Source organism: Tachypleus tridentatus, chromosome 7 (assembly GCF_004210375.1).
Source record: "Tachypleus tridentatus isolate NWPU-2018 chromosome 7, ASM421037v1, whole genome shotgun sequence".
In the NCBI taxonomy this organism is placed as follows: Eukaryota; Metazoa; Arthropoda; class Merostomata; order Xiphosura; family Limulidae; genus Tachypleus; species Tachypleus tridentatus.
The window spans coordinates 164,500,987-164,515,898 of record NC_134831.1 but is presented as its reverse complement, the minus strand read 5'-3'; the positions used below and the strand labels follow the sequence as shown (position 1 = coordinate 164,515,898).

Below are 14,912 nucleotides of genomic sequence, written 5' to 3'. Positions count from 1 at the left end.
ATGTCTTCATGTATGAACGATAAGCCCCTTCGACACAACCTACTCACTAATGAGGATCACTTCACAAGAGAACTTCGTGCTAACCGTTGTAGGTAACCATAGGAAGACCACTACAAATAACCAGTAAACGCTTCATATTAAAGTGTGCCGGGAAAACAGATAACGTGTGACTTGAATGCTAGAGATAAAATATATTTGAAAACTGGGAAAATTTAAATTATGATAGAACTACATTCCATTAGTATATTCTGCAGTAACTTTCACCTGACAAGATTTTTCCCTGACTTTCCAGGGCTAGGAAATGTTTTATTTTTCCCTGTCTTTCCAGAAATATGGCCAAGTGTGTTAAGGCGTTCGACTCGTAATCCGAGGGTCGCGGGTTCGAATCCCGGTCGCACCAAACATGCTCGCCCTTTCAACCATGGGGGCGTTATTATGTGACGGTCAATCCCAATATTCGTTGATAAAAGAGTAGTCTAAGAGTTGGCGGTGGGTGGTGATGACTAGCTGCCTTCCCTCTAGTCTTACACTGCTAAATTGGGGACGGTTAGCGCAGATAGCCCTTAAGTAGCTTTGTGCGAAATTCAAAAATAAATAAATAAAATAAAAACTTTCCAGAAATTCCATGATCCCTACGAACCTTTTTCTCGTAACAATTTCTAACCTAGTTTTGAGGTATATGCGATCATTTTACTATTTCCAAATTCACTAGTCCAAGCATGATATAGGAGTTGGTGTGCTGGGCTACAGAACGAAAAGTCCAAGGCTCAAGCCGCGATGTTGCTGAATACGTTCCGCAGTTTCAAATACATCATAGGTAAACTCGTTTAGTTTGTAAGTGACATTAAAATGTTACTGTTTTATTTTCCTTCTCATGTATAAAAAATGATTAAGCGATAAAAAAAAATTATTTCCAAGCCTAAGGAGTGAGGTCGTATTTTATCTGAGTGGCTGACTTATTGTTTCTGAGTTTCATAACCTCACTGCAATAAAAGCAGAAAAAATAAAACCTTCCCCTTTATCAGAAATTTCATTTGTCAAGCTTCCTGTAAAGGTCTTCCTTTCTACATATATATTTTTTTTACTTCCAATAAAGGTCTATCCTTCTACATATTTATATATTTTTACTTCCCATAAAGGTCTACCTTTCTACCTATTTATATACTTTTACTTCCGTAAAGGTGTACCTCTCTAGATATTTGTATATTTTTACTTCCCTTAGAGAACCACCTTTTTAAAAATATTCATATATTTATTCATTTCTTATAAAATTCTATCCTTCTATATATTTATATACTTTTTTACTTCCTATAAAAATCTACCTTTGTACATGTTTGAATATTTTTACTTCTTCTAAAGGTCTGCCTTTTTACATATTTATATATATTTTGCTTTCTATAAAGGTCTTCCTTTCACATATTTATACATATTCTGCCTTCTATAAAGGTCTACCTTTCTATATGCTTTCATACAGCACTTCCTATAAAGGTCTACGTATCTTGTAATTTCTACGCTCAGTAGAAAGTATACTATACCAGGATTCCCTCTATCCTTTGTTCCTACTTCTTAAGAACAACCTATATCTTTATATCTTCACAGTACCTTGACAGTGATAGATAATCAGCTAATCGAACGACATAATCATTGAATGTGGAAGAACCTCTGAAGAAATCAATGGTATGCTATTTCGTATCTAGATAATCTGTTAAGCCTGGCTTTTCACGACACGTACTCGTAATCTGATAATCATTCAGATTTCTTTCACGACCATCATACAAGTTATTGACTGTAAAACATCAGATGTTTTAAAGTAATTGGTTTCGAAATCTTTATGAAAACTGGTGCTGTAGAAAGTTTGTATGTGGTTCCTTCTGACTCCACACACACATAAACATATAAACACGCGCTTGCGCGTTCATATTGCCCTAATATAAGCATAATAAACTCATTTCATATTAAAAAACATCAACAAAATACGGTTGTTTTCTATTAATAAACGCTAACAAAATACGGTTAATTTCTATATATTAACAAACGTTTTTTCTATTAACAAATGTCAGTAAAATACGATGGCTTCCTATTAACAAAGATCAAAATACATTTATTTTCTATTAACAAACGTCAACAAAAATACGGTTGTTTTCTATGTATTAACAAACGTTTTTTCTATTAAAAAATGTCAGTAAAATACGATGGCTTCCTGTTAACAAAGATCAAAATACATTTATTTTCTATTAACAAACACCAACAAAAATACGGTTGTTTTCTCTATTAAAAGATATTCATTTGTTATGAATAGCAACGGAAAATGTGAAAGAAAATAAAACATCATACTGTGGAACGAAATCTTTGGCATTTAAAAAATAACGAACAGTATTCTTGACCTGTGATCTTTTGTGAACAAACCTTTAAATCTGTGGGAGAAGAAATCGTCACGTCAGCTGGAGTAGTCTGTTCAGTAGTTTCACTGCAGAAACAGAAACTACACTACTGCCCTAATTTCGCATCGCCCCACAAGAAGAATAACTAGTGAGCACAGGTGTCAAAACTGAGGGGGGGAGTCTTGTTAACACTGTTTACTGTCTTACATTTGTGATTTTTACAGCAACCACTTGGCTGACAACCAACGTCTGTAAAACAGATGAGATTCTTTCGTCATTCTCTCATACATAAAATAAATGAAAAAGTCAAACTGAAAATTCGTGTTATTTAGGGAAATATATAACCCATTTCACTTTTCGAAGACTTCGTTTTCTCCTGACTAACTTGGTTGAATAATTGTATAATATTATACAATGCCAAGGATATAAAGTTACGGAGATCGTTGTCCCTAGCGACCTTGGACCAAAGTCAGCGGTACTGGTTTTAAAGCGTCAGCTGATCTCGTGTAGCACGCGCTCGGGCTTCTCACTAGCTCGAGATACTCAGACTCGCTTTCCACCTTTTGTGTTTAGCGTCGTCTGGCGGCCATGAAATAAACAGAGCACGTGCTCATCTTCATCACCATTCACTTAACCAATCAACGTTAAGAGATAGTTGAAAGCTAAGGGATTCATACGCTGATAGTAGCTCGAAAAACGTTTGTCTGGGTAACGATAACCTAGGAGCATTAAAAGTCACTGTTTGATTTACAATAATGACAGCTACTGTCAATATATACCGTTGAATGGGTGTCACAGTTTAACATTGTTTAGAATGTATTAGGTAAGATTCCATCCAGAGTATCCATTACCATTATCCTACATGAAGTATACTTCTCCATTCTGAATTGGCAATCGGATAATTGAACTGTAATCTTATTGTATCGTAATAAGAAACTGGATTTGTTCAAATGAAACTATACAACTGTTGTAAATCAGATCTGTGTCATAGTAGTTCATACAGGTTACAATATCTATAGTATGTTACAGTCTTTCGTGCAGGAGGACATAAAGACACTGGTTATTTGTTAAGCACAGCTTATGGGTCTGAAAGTTGAATGTTTAATGAATGAGTAATTTTGTGTTTATTAGTGTGTGGTTAGTTTTGACGTTGTTGTTGTAAATAAATTATAATCTGATATGTATCTCAAGACGGCTGGTACGGGTATTAAAACGTTTATTAAAATAAAGCAGAGAACAACGTTTCGACCTTAGGTCATCTTCAGGTTAACAAAGAGAGTTTGCAACTGACAGTTACCAGGCACATGTCCTAGGGACAAGAGTGTAAACGGGTACTAGATTGTAGGAGGCGATACAGTTAGGTGTTAGGTTGATAATTAGTGTAGATATAAAGGTGTTCCTTTATATTGGTTTAATTTTGGTTTGGGTTGTTGTATGAGTAAGGCTTCTTTGATTTTGTTTCCCTACTTAGCGCCTGTGTGCTTTCTATGGTTATGTTGTGTTTATTTAACTTGCAGTGTTCAAAAATGTGTGGAGGTGTGTATTTTTTTGTCTTGTTGAAATCAACCTGATTTCTATTTTTCTGCTTATTTCTCCAATATAGAAGTCGGCATACATTCCCGATATCAGCGAAAAAATAACCAACATTTGGAAGAAAAATTTATAACAATACAATATTCCAGTAAAGACCAAGTTTATTCAAAAACCAGGTACAAAACTAAAGTTCATACCATGTAAAAACTATACTGACAAACACCACACCAACATTATTTATAAAATACAATGCAACAACTGCCATGACTTCTGTATTGGAAAAAAAAAAAAAAAAAATGGCAACCAGATTCAAATAACAAAAACACACCTCCACACATTTTTGAACACTGCAATTCAAATAAACACAACATAACCATAGAAAATGAATAGACACAAGTAGGGAAACAAATATAAACAAACGCTAAATTACAGAAGCCCTACTTATATAACAACTCAAATCAAAATTAAACTAATATAAAGGAACACTTTTATATCAATACTAATTAATAACCTAACATATATTGCAACGTTCCCTTCAATCCCGTACCCGTTTAGACTATCGTCCCTAAGACATGTGCCCGGCAACGGTCAGTTACAAACTCTCTCTTTATTAACCTGAAAATGACCTAAGAAGGTCGAAACGTTGTTCACAGGTTTATTTTAATAAAAATTTTAATAGACATACCAGCAGTCTTGAGATACATTTTTACTTCAAGTGGGTTTCTCGTCATCGCGTATAATCTTATCTGTCTATTAAAAACAATGACTGTTTGCTTTGGGAACTCCTGCTAAGCCATAAAAAGCCTATCCATGATAGCTGTGCATAATTTTGAACTAAGAGGTGGATAGACAGCTGGTCAACATTAACCACCGCCATCTCTGTGGCTTCTCTAATTGAATAACAGTTATAAATGAAATTACGAAGCGCGATTTTATGATAGTGGGACGGGAACCACGGACCCTCAAGTTCACAGTACTTCACGCTAACCGTTATCGCGCGCACGGTCCAACAGAAGCATAAGCCTAGATGCAAAATATAGAAACAAAATAATGCAATGAAACGTAGAAGTTTATTTTATAGTGAGTGACGTCTCCCAGACATATTACAGTATTCTGATTTACTGAACAAAAACCATCTTGTTTCCAAGATTGAATACTGATACAAACGGGGATTAAATGATTAAAAGTGACCTTTTCAGGTCATAATACTAACATGTCTTTCCAATAAATTTTAATACTAACCTTATACCTAAAACAAGCAAATGGTTGTGGAACGTTCTCACCCAATCTCGAGTACTATAATGAAGTTCTGTTTCCTGGATCCAGTAAGCGAAAACTAGATAACATATATAAATATATCGTTTCTTAAACTCGGGAAATGCTGCTACGTCTGACGAGCTACATATATATAAACACAGAATCGGTCGAATTTCTACCACGTGAACTGATTCTGAAACAAAGCATGTTTCGATGAAAGCAATATCATTTCATAACACATCAAATAATTTCGCGTTAGGAAAACGTGACTTTCGCGCGCTCTCGAGTCAGTGACTTCACTGTTCCAATTAACTTCGAATGAAGTAATGAAATATTCATATTTTCCGGGGTAATATTCTGCTGACGTAGCTATTCTTGAAACCAGGCTCATTTAACGAGCTCAACGTCAAGTCGCAACGCGAGAATTTGCTTACATTTCACTTTACATTCCATAAAGCCAAAAGATGGACGCTAAACAAGTGTTAGGCTTAGCATGACATATTAGCAACCTCTTAAGTTTTTCAGTGAAATAATATAAAATTGTGTATGTGTGTTTGAATAGAAACCACAAAGTATTTAAGGTCGTTAAACCGGTTTGAATAATATTCTAGTTATAAATTCAGCATAACTGTTGGAACGCTGATAGAATTTTAATACGTTACTTCTTATAAATATCACACGAGTACAGTCGGCGTGTGAGGCTAACCGTGTTCGTGATTATATTTAAAGCAATTATGCGAAATTGACATTAAAAAATGTTTCAGGATAAATGTTTATGTCACAGTTATAATTACTAGGGACTCTCTCTTTTCTGTCTTCTAGTACTGGTTATATAAAGTGTCTCAGTGCAAATCATTTTTCTCCAATTGTTTTCTTGTGTGCAAAATTATCATAAACTTTCATGAAAACCTTGGTCCGGCATGGCCAGGTGGGTTAAAGCGTTCGACTCGTAATCTGAAGGTCGCAGTTTCGAATCCCGATCGCCCTTTCAGCCGTTGGGGCATTATAATGTGACGGTCAATCTCACTATTCGTTAGTAAAAAAGTAGTCCAAGAGTTGGCGGTGGGTGGTGATGATTAGCTGCCTTTCCTCTAGTCTTACACTGCTATATTAGGGACGGATAGCGCAGATAGCCCTCGAGTAGCTTTGCGCGGAATTAAAAAATAACAAAAAACATAACATGAAAACCTATTTTCATAGCACATTGCTTTCATATTATTGCAGACGACGAAAAGACAAACACTTAAATACAGTTTTATATCAGACAACAAACAAACTAGGAGAAACGAATAGATGAGATTGAAAGAAAAGAGATTTATGTAGAATGTTGGTATTTAAGTAGCAGAGCTTCCCTTGTTAACAGGAAATGTAGTGAAGCTTGGAATAGATTTTGTAACTAAACAATCTCTAACTTAGCAAAATCTTGTGATGTAAAGAAACGAGCAGCGACAGAAATAAACACAACATATAACTATTCCAGGATAAAAAATAAACTAGCGACAGAAACATAACATTTAACTTTCCAGGGTAAAGGACAAATTAGCCACAGAAACAAACACAACACATAACTATTGCAGGAAACAAAAACTAGCAACAGGAACAAACATAACACATAACTATTCAAGGATGATGAACTGAGAAGAACAAACATAAGTTATTGGTGAAATAAAAACACGAGAAACTCCTTACTATTTCCGGCTTAATCAGTTTACCAAGAATTTAGCACGAGTGTAGTTAAAACAGAAAGTTTTAAAATCTCTAATTATTTGTAAATTTCTTTCTGAGCATCTGAAAACGTAAAATCTCTGATTAAAAAGAAATCACGCTTTTCCTTCGGTGGAGAATATTTTCGTTAAAACTTGTTAAAAACGAATTCAACCCTTAAAAGAAACGTCACGAGTAAATAACTTGTTGCACGGTGCCTTACATCGTAATTAAAAATATATTTATATTGTATTCCTTTATAGCTTCTGTACTTAAATATTTATGCTTCTGGTATTTCACAGATAGTGTAATATTTTATTCTTTGTAGTTATCATCATTAAGAATATTGGTTGGCATGTTTAATATAACCAATCATATTACTTATAAAGTGTGTTTTTTATACTTTCATTATAAAGATTGTTTTCAATTAGTAGCTGAATATGCGTGCTGAGGTCTTTAAGCTGGCCGAGGCTTGTGAGATACTATTGGGATTACTGCCAACGATACCACTAAGAGCGAGGTTACTCATCTAATGAAATAATGCATTCTTATGTTTGTAAGAAGAAGCATACGAATATTATATTTAATCAGTTGTATTGATGGACAGGTTGATTTTTTTGGTTTTAATTTAGCTTCAAATACATAATTTGCCTCTGATTGAAAATTATTATACAAAATATGCGAAAAGGAATATAGTTGAATAACTTTGTTGTTATTTGAGATAACAACAATAAAAAAAGTAGTAGTAAGTATTGTTTTGTTGTATTAATTGTTTGTTTGTTTTTTTGACGAACTGGAAACTCGTATTTACATACGCTACAAGAGTTCTTTATTCCACAACTTCGAGAAACTTCTGGCTTGTTACAAAGAAATATCTTCCAACATGAAGGAGTGCCACTCCAATTTGCTCAAATTGTTAAAGAGTTCGTAAACCAAACTTTTCCACAGCGTTGGATTGATAGGGAGGACCTATAATATATCCCGCTCGTTCGCCTGATTTAACCTCTTTAGATTTTAATCTCTTGTGCTTTTTGAAAACATAAGTCTACCATAATAAACCAAAAAACCGAGAAGTACTGAAATACTGAATTCATGACGCTGTCTTATTCATCCCTATTGCTGTGTTGGAAAGATGTTTTCCCAGAATTTGAACATAGAATTAGATTAATTATAGAGAATGATGAAGTACATGTAGAACAAATAACAATAAAATTATTCAGCTTTATTTTCGGACACCTTGTATATTAAAGTACTTAATGACAGTTCAGCTATTGGTGGACGATCTGTGCTTGTTAAATTACCAAACATTAACCCATTAATATCTAAATTATCTAATCTGATAACTGTTGACCAGTGGACAACTAACTACGTGTAACGGTACCAGTGATAGATATTACCGGAGGAACTCGACAAGGCTTTGATTTGTATTTATTAAAGCCAATCTTGCATTAGATGCAAGCCTACTCTTAACTTTAATCTTAAACTGATAAACTTGCCAGAAGACAATTACCCACTGTTAGTCTCATCAACGAGCTGACCAAATGCATGCATTCACAGTCCGGTCACGCTAAGCACTAGGCCAAAGATTAATTGCTTTGTACCCAAGGCTACATAAGCTAGTTAAGCCTAATAGCCATACTCGTACATAAATTATCTGTGGGACACGTACCGAATATAGTCGAATTATGTCCACCAATTACGACGTTCAGTGAAACCAGTAATCTCGTGTGAATGTGTTTAGCATCTTTTAACAGTACGGAATGTTACTAGGCGACCATATGTCGTTCTTACGACCCTTATACACGAGCACCAATCGCTGAGAAGTATGTTAGTATTAATTTTATTAAAATAGGATAATTTTATAAAAAAATATTAATAATGATAACAATAAGATTATTACGATTGGTGTACAGAATAACAATGATCATTGTAATTAATTTACACACAGAAAACGAGAGTAAAGACTGTTATATTTGACGAAACTTAATTAGATTACTGTAGAATGAGCCCACGGGTAACATAATAATAAGTCTGAGTTATTCGCGCTAAAATTAAGCTTTCCAATCCCGTAGTGAGGAAAGCACATTCAGCCTTCTGTATAACTATGCGCTATAACAACAAACAAACCACAGAACAAAATTGGAAAATCGACTTATTGCAATTATACTAAAAACAGATATAAAGAAGTTACTGGGTTTTACTTTCTGAGCTTATATTTTAGATATATTTTATGAGTTAAGTAAGATAAAAAAAGAAACTAAAGAACCAAAGGGTTACAGTTGGTATTTACGTGCAGTGTCAAGTAATGTAGTAGACACATAAAAATAGCCTTTCGAACCAATTTGTTTAATAATGAGTTTCGTATAACTTCCAATGTAATCATGTTGTAACTAATACCGTTCCTTATATTATGGTTCATGTTGTAATTGGTAAAGGTTTCTTAGAGTATGGTCATGTTGTAAGTGGTGAAATCTCTAGGATACCTTACAGTTCTTCATTTTCTGATGGTGATAACTTTGTGATATTTTAAAGCGTTTGATATAAAGTACCATCTAGTATCGAAATTTTTAGGTCTTCAGTAAGTTTCAGCACACAAAACTTTCGTGTATTTTAAAATATTCCATATTCTGTTCGTTTCAGTACAGAATGCTTTACTATTTTCTACACGTTTCACTACAAAATACTATTTTTCAATGTTCCGCGTATTTCCCAGCAGTTTAACACCCAAAAAGTAAGGAGTACATTAATAATAAGCTTAAACACCAGGTGTACTTTTTATAATTTAAACTCTGCAACATTTACAGGCCAGTTTGACAAAAAGTAATCCCTTTTGACAAGAAGTAAATAAATAGACAGGCGTGTAGAGTACAAATCTGCAATATCACAACTACCTTTGTTTCCCTTAATTGAACGTTTTGTTTATCTGTGGAATTGGGTAGTCTGTATCCAACTCTTCAGTTTCGACATAAAATTAGCGCAATAAAAACTTGTCACGAACAAGCACGAATATAAGAGTACACTAGATAAATTAGTGTGCTTTTCTAAACTGTTATAACTAGGAACAAATCTAGATAACACGTCACGCCCTTGAACTCCAATTTTATCGTTCACAGTGTGATACAGTTTTGAGAAAACATTTTTACAAATTTTCACGCTCTTTCGTGGTTAATTTTATTTGACAGAGTAGACGTTTGTAAGACACATTAAGTTTCCACATATAGACGTTTGTATTTTTTAGATACTAATTTAAAATCGTCTAACTTTTTTTTTATCTACAAAATTGTGCAGGGCGTGGCTTACTGATTCACATGTCTGGATTATGAGAACGAGGGTCGTGCTTCTTATAACATTACACTGCCAAGGTAACTATTGCTATGGCTAGAAATGCGTTATTCGCCCTGAGAAAACTAATTACGTCTTAGAATATTTCCATTTAAAACTGTGTATGTTATGTGCTTTTATTTAAAACCACAAAGCATATTAAACTATGTATGGTATGTACTTTTATTTAAAACCGCATTACATAAGAGAATCCTCAAGAGTTAAATATAGGTGTGATATTTCAACCACATTTATTCAGTTCATGTTCCTTGGTTTGGGAAAACGACGTGGACCTAAAATAAGCCTATTTTAAAATGTTAACTGTTACTCAGAATAACCTGTTTGTCTGTATGTGAGACTAAAGAAACGTTTTTTTGCCTACACTCCAGTTACATGGCGTAGAAATTTTATTATTCCTTAAATATATTTTAATTTTTTTTATTATATCAATTACCAGCTTAAATCCACGTTTCAATACCGACAACTCCTTATGCAGCTGTATATTTAACAAGCAATTTATGTATTTTTTCACTTGTTATTATTAATGTTCATCAAACAGGAGTTTTGGGACTGGTAGAGAACAAAAATCATTGATTAATAACAAAGTCTGTGTAACAGTAACACTGACACATAGATGTATTATAAGCCACATATAACACAGACTGGTACACATAGATGTATAGTCCTATGTATGTAATACACAGTGGCAAGGGCGTAGATTTTTTACACCCGATGGGAGGAAGGGGATGATTTTTGCAACCACTTATGAAGACTATTCAATTTGCAAATTAGTAATCTCTGATTACGTGAACCTGAAAGCTGCAAACATGCAGTCTCAGAGTAATCTTGTTGCCACGATACTTTCATGTATACTTAGGCCTACTGACTGATACTTACGAACGATCGCTTACATCGAAAAGTTTTGAAGCACGCCTATATTAAAGATGTACATTTCGGTTACTGAAGAAGCCTACATCTAGGCCTAATTATGTAATTCGATTGGTAAGAACACGAGAATCACAAGAACAAACACACAATTTGTAGGCCTGTGATGCAATGAAACAATCCAACAGACCAAACTGAATGGGGGGATGATTGTATGCACCATACTCCCCCACCTAAAATGAAGGGGGAGATGTATACCCTCCATCCCCCCCAGGATCTACGTCCCCTGCACGGTGGTACAAATAGATGTTCAGTTCTAAAATATGTAACATAGACTGGTAGAAACAGATGTATCGTCCTGTGCATTATAAGCCACATATAACAGACTGGTACAGGTAGACGTACAGTGCTACATATGCAATATGGATCCTTTTATATTTATTTAAGATTTACCTATATATAGTATTTGGATATAGATTATTTTCATTTTTAAATGGAATTCCAACAGGTAATAGAAATATCAAGAAACCATTTGGTGTGTTCATCTGTTTGGATTTTCTCTGTATTTCCCAGATGTAGCCTGGGCTATGCTATTAAAAATGTTATTTTTTCTTGTTTTTTTTTAAAGATGGTCTTAAGACATGTATTAGTTCCACATTTTAATGACATCCAATCATACACGCTGTATGAAATGTTGTCTTTGTCAAGACTTGTTTATGGTTATTCAAAAAATGTGAAGTTAGGTTTTGACATTACAATTTTTAAGTTTTTCTTCAAGAATTTCTTATCACCAACTGATAATTCTATTTGTATGACAAATTCAGCATTCTCTAGTTTTAATGAATGTTGACTTCTAATAATATAAAAGTTATGACACACATAAATAATTTACTTAAAAACTTTGTTTTAATTTGACACATCTTATAAGCTCATGTTGTGAGGTTTAACATCACAACAACTTTAATATTCACCTTACTCTGATTGTTTACACAAACTATTTTCTCTCGCTGTGCGAGAAATAGCTCAATAAAAGCTGAGAAACCTCTAAAAGTACTTGACAAGTTTGAGATAAGACAAGTAAAGTCAATTTAAGTGTTGAAATATAGTCTTATATACTTTAAATAACTTTATCTTCACAAATAACATTTAAGTACATGAACATTGAATACCTAACCACAGACTAAGTCTCTATGCATATACTTACATTCTGTTCACTAGATTCTTTGCCATGTTTATAAATATACATACAATTGAAATACTACGTTGGTATGTCTACAAAACTAACATGAGGTTTTGATCCATGTCTGTTAACATGATCCTTCCCATGTTGGTTTGGAACACAGCATGTGTCACAGCTTTCTTCTGTAACAATCACTTCTTCTCTTCCACCAAGGTCACTTCTACCCATAGCTGAGAGCCGGTCCAAGGAAATAATGGAGGAAACAATCTCACCGACACTCATGGCTGGACCTCCTATCAGTTCCTTCCTGTGTTGCCATGATATCAACACCCAATCAAGGAAGAAGAGGAGACCAGCTGCCACCTTCAACCCAGAACAAATTACAATATACCTGAAATATGATAAAGCTTTAAATACAAGCACACTGCTTAGGAAGTATGCTAGGCTTATCATAAATCACAAGTATTAAAGTATTTTAAAGTATTTAAAATCACAAGTATGCTGAGGCATTTCTTATTCAAACTAATAACTAATAATAATAATTAATCTTAAGTTTAAAATGTTTTAAGGTGAATCAATCACATCGCTGGGGTTTTTAGTCTGATGTACTTCATGATATAGTAGCCTAAATCAATGTAGGTATGTGAATAATGTTATAACATTTAGTTTAATTCATTGTTTGATATTATATAGTGAACCAAGTGTTGTTGAGCTGTATAATGTTGAATAATGAATACTACAAAATATTATAACATTATTCACATAACTAAAGTGGTTTAGGCTACTGTATGGTGAAGTAGAGAAGACTCAAAGTAACGTGCATATCAAACACATTTCAACATTATAGGAGGCGTAACAGTATTTCTCATTTTAATTTCACATCTGACAAAAATTCTTTAACATAATAGAGTCAGTATTAGCTTATGAATTAAATACTAAGCAAAGATGTTTTAACAGCTGCACTAACTTAAAACATTCTCAGGACAAACTTTCAAATTCATTGAAATATCTTTATTATATCACGATATTTGCTATGAGAAAAAGGACAGCATTCTCTGTTTTCATAAAACAAAACATATATCTTTATGTTTACAAAACCACACTATGTAAACAAAGATTGTATCTGAATTATTTATTTGCTAGCCATTGCTTTTCTTATATGAGATATGGGGAAGTAAACTTTCTTAGAATGTTTTTCTTAATATTACCATTCAGACCTCTTGACATGTTTTAAGACAGATACAAGTATTATAAGAAACCAGACTTGAAATTCTCTAAAACCCAAGCAGCTGTGTTGTTCTTTACTATTTACACATACTTCAAAAACACTTATAACTGTCTGCTTACTCCAACCAATCACACTAGTGGCACGGCCAACCTAGACACATATCTGTGTATTAATGTTGAACTAAAAATTAAAAAAAATTAAAAAGTTTAGACATAATTCCTTATCAGTGCATATACTTAAAGTAGAAAATGTTGTGTAATTAGGTAGATGTATAATGTGTCATCACTTGTTTGTGTTATTTTGCTACAAAACTATAAAATTATGTTCAAAACGTTATTTGTAATGCTACGCTACAGTTCAAAGAGGCTCTTCTGGTTCTTCAAAAGAAACTAAAATTGAAATTCATTAATCAGTAAAGCATAACTGAAAACCGTTATTTACAATTTAGGAAACTGAATTCTATTTGAAAGCTAAACTGAGGAACATTCTATTTCTTTTATAAATCACGAACGTGATATGATGTTTATAGTGTTCTCTCTTGCTTGGCATCCCTGCAATTTGATCACTGTTACCCTCTGGATGTGTGATGAAAGAAGAAAGCAAAATGTATTAGGCACGTGTGAAGTGTGAAGAATATATTCATGTCATATCAGAAACAAACTTTAGTGAAGTAACAGTTCAATCTTTATTGTGAGATACCATCTGACATTATAGACTTTTCACATAAAACACATGAAAACAATGTTTATATTTACTAATTTCAAAGGCAATGACTCAACATATCTTAGAACTAACAAGTAATGCACATTGAAACAATCAGTTACTAAAGTTTATAAGAATACCAACAAGATACAATACAAGCTTGCCAGTTTTTTGTGTGTGAGTTGTTCCTAAGGTCAACCAGGCTCTAACTATACTGTGTCAGTTTTGTTCCTAAGTATCAACCAGATTCTAACTATACTGTGTCAGTTGCTTCTAAGGTGTCAACCAGATTCTAACTATACTGTGTCAGTTTTTCCTAAGTTGTCAACCAGATTCTAACTATACTGTGCCAGTTGCTTCTAAGGTGTCAACCAGATTCTAACTATACTGTGTCAGTTTATCCTAAGTTGTCAACCAGATCCTAACTATACTGTGTCAGTTGTTCCTAAGGTGTCAACCAGATTCTAACTATACTCTGGCAGTTGCTCCTAAGGTGTCAACCAGATTTTAACTATAGAGTTTCAGTTTTTCCTAAGTATCAACCAGAATCTAACTATACTGTGGTAGTTGCTCCTAAGGTGTCAACCAGATTCTAACTGCTCTGTGTTGGTTATTACTAAGTTCAACCAGATTTAAACTATACTTTAAGTAATTGTTTCTTGGGTCAACTGAATTCTAATTGTACTGTGTTGTTCCTTAGTTCAGTCAGATTCTAAATGTT

At 33.7% G+C, this 14,912-nt stretch overlaps 1 protein-coding gene and 1 pseudogene across 3 annotated transcripts in view; both read right to left on the bottom strand.

The window, feature by feature from the left end:
- The window catches only part of LOC143257102 (solute carrier organic anion transporter family member 74D-like), a 52,935-nt gene extending 46,751 nt beyond the window's left edge, over nucleotides 1-6,184 (bottom strand). The window contains exon 1 of one of the 2 annotated variants that reach the window (XM_076515334.1): nucleotides 5,157-6,184. The gene's annotated coding sequence lies outside the window, so the exon portion shown is untranslated. Of the gene's footprint in view, nucleotides 1-2,406; nucleotides 3,052-5,156 lie in introns of those variants that run through there. The other variant, XM_076515331.1, reaches the window with a different exon arrangement.
- Nucleotides 6,185-11,968: 5,784 nt separating this feature from the next.
- LOC143257099 (solute carrier organic anion transporter family member 3A1-like) overlaps nucleotides 11,969-14,912 on the bottom strand; it is a 31,838-nt pseudogene continuing 28,894 nt past the window's right edge. The window contains exon 16 of the transcript XR_013031687.1: nucleotides 11,969-12,652. The product of XR_013031687.1 is annotated as a solute carrier organic anion transporter family member 3A1-like (transcript). The remainder of the gene's footprint in view (nucleotides 12,653-14,912) is intronic.